The sequence below is a fragment of the Bison bison genome, unplaced genomic scaffold, assembly GCF_000754665.1.
Source record: "Bison bison bison isolate TAMUID 2011002044 unplaced genomic scaffold, Bison_UMD1.0 scf7180017864379, whole genome shotgun sequence".
Classification (NCBI taxonomy): domain Eukaryota; kingdom Metazoa; phylum Chordata; class Mammalia; order Artiodactyla; family Bovidae; genus Bison; species Bison bison.
In genome coordinates this window covers 11524588-11532375 of record NW_011494951.1, presented here as the reverse complement: position 1 = coordinate 11532375, position 7788 = coordinate 11524588, and the positions used below count along the sequence as shown (strand labels likewise).

The following is a 7788-nucleotide window of genomic DNA, read 5'->3' as shown; positions in this document are numbered from 1 at the left end:
GATCATCGACTCAATGGACATGAGTTTGAGCAAGCTCTGGGAGATGGTGAAGGACAGGGAAGTCTGGTGTACTGCAGTCCATGGGATTGCAGAGTCAGACACAACTGAGTGGTTGAACTACAACAACAAAATCCATTTGGGATGTCAAGAGCATTATTACCTCCATCTTATTTCTTTGCACATTTCTTTTGTAAAATATTCTAATCTCCCTCTTGACAATGAATGCCTTTCACAGACTAAGGGAAAGTGCTAATCATGCCATCTTCATCTGCATCCTCATCTCCAATTTTGTTGTGCCTGATAACTACAAACCCTGTGCTCTTTTCCTTCACCTCTAGACTCTAAGCCTTTCACGTTTAAGGAAGTCTGAAGATTAGAGGGAAACAGACTGGTAGAAACTGCCTGGTCACAACACATCATACTGGTCTTGAATTCTCAACATCCTTATTTATTTCAAAAATCCCCTTACCATACTGAGGAATGACACTTTTGAAGCTTGATCATACATTCAGCACAATTTGCAGAGCACCTATTATGGACAGTGTACTCTGACATTGTACCTGTCAGAGTACACCGCCCATGAACTACCACTATTAGTTTCCTATTGCTACTGTAACAGATTACCACGGATTTGGTGACTTAAAACAACAGGTTAATCCTCTTACAGTTCTAGAGGTGATATGTCCAAAACTGGGTCTTATGGGGCTAAACACAAATTATTGGCAAAGCTGCATTCCTTTTGGAGGCTCTAAAGGAAAGTCTGTTTTCTTGCCTTTTCCAGCATCTGGAGGCTGCCCTCCTTCCTAGGTTCACAATCTCCTTCCATTTTCAAAGCTGTCAGTGACCAGTCAAGTTGTCCCCATGTAACATCACTCTACCTCTGACTCCCACACCTCCCTCTCATAAGGACCCTTCTGATTACATTTGTCACAACTGGATAACCCATAATAGTCTCCCAATCTCAATATCTTAGTCACATCTGAAAAATTCTTTTTGCCATGTAAAGCCATATATTCACAGGTTCTGGGGATTAGAAAATGGATTTTTTTTTGGGGGGGGGGTCCTTTATTCATTATATCACACCTACTCATAGAATGAAAGAGAAATAACTCTTGGAGAGTCAGGAGGCTATAAAAGACGTGATTTTTTTAAACCTATTTTTAACTGAAATACAAGAGTTATACTACCAAAAGAAAAAACACAACAACAACAACACAAATTACACGTGTACAGTTCATGGAATTATTCCATAACAAACCCATCAATTTCACCACCATGGAGGAAAAGTTACAGAACATACCAGCCTCCTAGAATCACCTCCCTCACAACATGTCCTCTTCTAATAACTATACCCTCTCTAATCCAGAGGTTCAACACCATAGATGAGCTCTGTTTTTGAACAGGCAAATTGAATGATTCAGTGTAATTGTTTTGTGTCTGATTTCCATTCACTCAACAATTTTGGGGAAATTTATCTGTTATTAAATGGAGCTACAGTTGGGTTTTTTGTCATTATATAATATTCCATTATATATCACAATTCATTTATCCATTATACTACTGCAAACATTTGAATTTTCTTCAGCTTGTGTTTATTTAAATACTGCTGCCCTAAGAATTCTTGCACATGTCTTTTGTTGCATTTACTCACACATTTCCATTAGGTATATACCAGGAGAATAATTTTGGGGTCATAGTTTATCTACATACCTAGATATCTCTTCAACTTTAGGAGAGAATACCAGCCAATTTTTAAAGTAGCTGTACAAATTTATAACATTACTAGCAATATATGAGTGTTTCTATTGCTTCTCATGTTTATTAACACTATTATCGCTCTTTTAAATTTTAGCCACTCTGGACTATGTAGTACTAATAACTCACTATAGTTTGCATTCCCCTGATTAGTGCTGAGACTGGACTTCATTCCCTGTGACTATTTGAATATTCACTTTTATAAACTTCCTGCTCAAGTCTTTCATCCATATTCATTTCATGGTGATTTTATAGTTCTTTCCATATTCTGCATGTAGGCACTTTATCAGATATATGTGTTGCATAATGACTTCTCTACCAAAAAAAGTACATAAAATTGAAATTTGAATGTCAATTGATTTCTTATGGACCCAGCTCTTATTTCCAAACTTGTAACTATCAATTCACCCAATACAGGTGCCCCCTATGTACATGAAGCAAATATTAACAGGCATAAAGGGAGAAATGAACAGTAATACAATAAAAGTACAGGAATTTAAAAGCCCACTTACATCCTTGGCCAGATGATCCAGGCAGAAAATCAATAAAGAAATATGGGCCTTAAACAATGCATTTGATCAGGTTGACTTATTAGATACACAAAAAATATTTCATTCAAATAAAACACAATACATATTCTTTTCAAGTGCCCAAGGAACATTTTCAACAATAAATCATATGCAACTCCAAAAAACAAGTCTTAGTATAATTAAGAAAACTAAAATGATATCAAGTATCTTCTCTGACCACAACAGGATAAAATAAGAATATAACAAAAGAAAACTAGAAAAACCATAAACTTGTGGTCTAAACAATATGCTACTAAACAACAAATGGTTCCTTGAAGAAATCAAAGATAAAATTTAAAAACCAATCTCAAGACAACTGAAAATGAAAACACAATGCTCCAAAACCTATGAGGCAGAACAAAAGAAGCTCTAACAGGGAGGTGCATAGTAATATAGGCCTACATACAGAAGACAAACAAACAAAAAAGTCTCAAATAAACAAACTAACCTTATCCCTAGAGGAATGAGAATAAAAAGTACAAACAAAACCTGAAGATCATAAAAGAAAAATAATAGGCTTGGAGAAGAAATAATTGAAATAGAGACTGAAAAACAAGTGAAAAGATCAATGAAACTAAGCTAGCTCTTTGATGAGACAAAATTGAAAAATCTCTAGCGAAACACATCAAAGAGGAAAAAGAGAGACAAAATAAATGAAATCAATAAAGAAAGAGAAGCTATTAATAATTGTGGTTTTGCATTGCTCAACTTTGCTGTTTTTAGATATTGGAATACATTCTTAAATAAATGTGGTTATATTGTACATCATTTTAAAGCTCATTTCTCACTTTCTGTTATTTTGCTAATGACCTTACTTTCTATGTATTTTATATTTATTTTAGACTATGGAAATTATATTAGACAAAAAGCAAATTCTAGCAATTTTCTTGTTCAAATTCAAAATGGGTTGTAAAGCAGCAGAGACAACTTGCAACATTAATGCATTTGGCCCAGGAACTGCTAACAAATGTATAGTGCAGCAGTATTTCAAAAAGTTTTCCAAAGGAGACAAGAGCCTTGAAGGTGAGGAGAGTAGTGGCTGGCCATTGGAAGTTGACAATGACCAACTGAGAGCCATCATCAAAGCTGATCCTCTTACAACTATGCAAGAAGTTGCTAAAGAACTCAATATCGACCATTCTATGGTTGACTGGCAATTGAAGCAAATTGGAAAGGTGAAAAAGCTCAATAAGTGGGTGCCTCGTAAGCTGACCAAAATCTTAAAAAATCATTGTTGTGAAGTGTCAGCTTCTCTTATTCTAAGCAATAACAACGAACCATTTCTCAGATTTTGATGTGCAATGAAAAGTGGATTTTATACAACAACCAGTGATGACCAGCTCAGTGGTCAGACTGAGAAGAAGCTCCAAAGCACTTCCCAAAGCCAAACCTGCACCAAAAAAAAGGTCATGGTCACTGTTTGGTGGTCTGCTGCTGGTCTGATCCCTGACAGCTTTCTGAATCCTAGCGAAACCATTAGTAAATCCGAGAAGTATGCTCAGCAAATTGATGAGATGCACCGAAAACTGAAAACCTCAATGCCTGCAGCCAGCATTGGCCAATAGAAAGGGCCCAGTTCTTCTCCAGACAATGCCCAACCGCATGTCGCACAGCCAACACTTCAACTGGTGAATGAATTGGACTACAAAGTTTTGCCTCATCCTCCATATGTGCTCAGTCGTGTCCAACTCTTTGTAACCCCATGGACTGTAGCCCACCAGTGGGCTGTCCTTATGATTTTCCATGCAAAAATACTGAAGTGAGTTGCCATTTCCTACTCCAGGGGATCTTCCCAATCCAGGAATTGAACCTGCATCTCTTGCTTTGGCAGGCAGATTCTTTAGCTCTGTGCCAGCTAGGAAGCCCAATATTCACCTGAACTCTTGCCAACTGACTACCACTTCTTCAAGTATCTCAACAACTTGTTGCAGAGAAAAGACTTCCACAACCAGAAGAGACAGAAAAATCTTTCCAAGAGTTTTTCAAAACTCGAAGCATGCAGTTTTATGCCACAGGAATAAATAAACTTATTTTTCATTGGGAAAAATGCGTTGATTGTAATGGTTCCTATTTTGATTAATAAAGATGTGTTTGAGCCTAGTTACAATGCTTTAAAATTCACAGTCTGAAACCACAATTATGTTGCATCAACCTAATAATATTGAAGAGTTTCCTAAAAGACTATTTATATTCCCTAAGAATTTATTTTACATATATATTTTTTCCTGTGGCTCCCACCCACGTCTCCTGCATTGTAGACAAGTCTTTTACTATCTGAGCCACCAGGGAAGCCCATAATATTGCGGAGTTTCCTAAAGTTATTTATATTCCCTAAAAATTTATTTTATATATATTTTTTCCCTTGTGGAAATATGACCACAATGGATAACTGGTAAGCATAATGCCTTTTGAAGAATTCCCAGGTTTTGTTATGACAGATTTTATTTTTTCCTTAGAACAAAGACAGACATATTTCTTTGGCCCTTGATGGCACTGAGTTTGTAAAATTCATTTTGTCATTTTATCACATCCCACTCCTCTACGTCATCAGAGAGCACTGGGTTGAGCTTCCTGTGTTATACAGCAGCTTCTGTTTTACACATGGTGATGTACATGTATCAGTGCTACTCTCTTAATTCATCTCTCCCTGTCCTTCCCCAAATGTGTCCACAAGTCCATTCTCTACATCTGCATCTTTATTTCTATCCTGCAAATAGGTCCATCAGGAGAGTTTTCCTAAATTACATGTATATGTGTGTTACTATACTTGCTTTTCTCTTTCGGACTTACTTTAGAAGTAAGTTACTATATAAAATGGTATATATACTTACTTACTATATAAAATGGAATAGTACTTGGCCAATTTTTTGTTTTTTAGTCTTTGTACCTGCTTGATGAAGTGATCTTCAATCCTTACTATATAGTTGTCTTTCCTGTTGGGATTTTTCTTTTCCTATGACTCTTACTTCTTTTCCATTGAAAGAAGACCCTTCAGCATTTGTTTCAGGGTAGGTCTATTATTGTGGAATTATTTTAGTTTTGCTTGTCTAAGTTCTTTATCTCTCCTTCTATTCTAAATGACAGTCTTACTGGATAGAGGACCCTGGGTTGCAGGGTTTTCCCTTACACCACTTTGAATATATTATGCCATTTGCTTCTGGCCTGCAAAGTTTCTGCTGCACTGCAATCAGATGGTAGCTTTAGAGAGGTTCCCTTGTATATAACTTTTTCTCTTGCTGCCTTTAGAATTCTCTTTAACTACTGCCATTATAATTATGATATATCTTGGTGTGGGTCTGTTTGGGTTTATCTTGTTTGGGACCCTCTGTGCTTCCTATACCTGAATATCTGTTTTCTTTTTCAGGTTTGGGTTGTTTTCAGGCATAATTTCTTCACATACACTTTCCATTTTCTTCTCTCTCTTTCTTCTTCTGAAACATCTATAATGTGAATGTTGGCACATTTAATGGTTTCCCAGAGATTTCATAGATTTCTAACATTTTTTCTTAATTTGAATTTTTTTCTGCTCTTCTGATTAGGTGATTTCCACTACTCTATCTTCCAGATCATATATGTGTTCTTCTGAACCACTTAGTCTGCTATTCATTCCTTCTAGTGTTTTTTTTTTAATCTCAGATATTGAATTATCTATTTTTGATTGGGTCTTTTTATATAATTTAGTTCCTTATTGAAATGATCACTATTTAGATCAATCATCTTCCCTTATTCAGTTAACATTTTTATTACCAATTTCTGAAATCTTTATCTGGTAAATTGTTTATTCATTTTGTTTTTGTTTTTTGTTTTCCTGGAGTTGTCTCTTCCTCTTTCATTTGAGAGTAGTTCTTCTGCATTTTTATTTTTGCTTAACATTCTCTGCCTCTGTCAATTTAGGTGAAATAGTTACTGTGGTCCTGAAGGGGTATTCTTTTGTGGAAGAACATCTATACATATTAATGTGTCCAGTGCCTTTGGTGAGAACCTGAATTTGACATGGACATCAGCTGCCTTTCCTCAGCGTGTAACTGGCAGCTATCACCTTGATAGAGGTGGGACTAGATATGGTGGAGCTACAGCCTGCAGTCTTTCTGCAGACTATAAGAACTTCCTCTCTGATTGTGGGACTTCTCTGTACTCAGTGGTGGGGTCTGATCCCAACTTGCTGATGTGGAAGACTTTAGGGCCAGTCTTGTGTTTGCTCTGTCCCCTTAAAGTTATGTTTTCTTTCTCCCTGTTCCAGAACCTTTGCCACAAAGGGAGGGAATGAGGAAGTAAGTGGGGTTTATGCACCTACTGAGGTCTTATGCTCTGCCTTTGTAGGCATCTGTGTATCCATGCAGATACAGCCCATGGTTACATTTTCCCCTGTCATAGCTACCCAAGATCTAACACCGTGTGTAAACTGTGGAGTAAGTGGATGGAGCGTTTGCTTCGTTGGAACTGGGATGCACAGTGAGACAGTCATGAGCATCCTGGCAGCTGCACTGCAATCAGAAGTCTGGGCTCCTTGTGGGGCACTGCCTGAGTAAGGGCCAGCAATGGCTGACGCCCACCCACTGGTGCTCTGCCCTGGGAATGGATGGCCTCTGCATTGCAAGGCTGAGTATTTTCCCTGGTCCTGGGAGCCCTAGGTTCGGTGCCACTCTGTGAAGTAAAATGCACGGGGCCAGGGTGTTCACTCCAACTGGGGCTGAGGAGTATGCTGAGGCAGCTGCTAGGGCAGATGTCTCTCCACCCTGAGAAAGGAATTGTTCATGAGTGAACTGAGGTTTCTGGAGCCTTTTTATCTGTTCTTCAAAGTTCTCCAATCAGCCAATGGGGCTTGTCCCCTATGCATAGGACCTCAAGACTAGGATGGCAAGTCTGTGACTCAACCTCCTCATGACCCAGAGTGGATGCCCACCTGTGGGCTCTCCCTTTTCCTCTGAGTTCCATTCTAAGGGCACAGGTCCCAACCCAATCACTTTTCTTCCCAACCTACGTGATAACATGAGATCTTTCTAAGAGCCTTGATTATATAAGATTCCTTCAGCCAGTTTCACGTTATGTTTTAGTGAGAATTATTCCACATGTAGATGAATTTCTGATGTGTTCATTGGGAACAGTGAGCTCCTCATCCTTCTACTCTGCCATCTTGATCTCTCCCAGAATACATTTCATGGTAGATCGAATAATTGCTTGAATTGGATATGTAAACAATCAACCAGGTTCAAAAATGATCCCCTAAAATTGTATCTCAAATCACATCAAATCCAAATCTCTATTTGACTAAACTAACAAAATCTTGGATCTGTTTCGCCCTCAAATATGACCCCAAGCCCCAGGAGTACCTGTAGTGATTAACAATCTCTTTAATGCTCTCGATATTCACTGGCGTTACCAGAATGTAAGTGAACCCCTGCAGAGTCAGCAAAGTCCACAGTTGCTGCCATATTACTGGAAGCGCTCCCCTAAGTCCATCCCT

The 7788-nt window shown here is 38.1% G+C and overlaps 1 pseudogene; it reads left to right on the top strand.

Moving 5' to 3' along the window:
- Positions 1 to 3169: 3169 nt before the first annotated feature.
- LOC105001140 lies at positions 3170 to 4404 on the top strand (annotated as a pseudogene).
- Positions 4405 to 7788: the final 3384 nt, after the last annotated feature.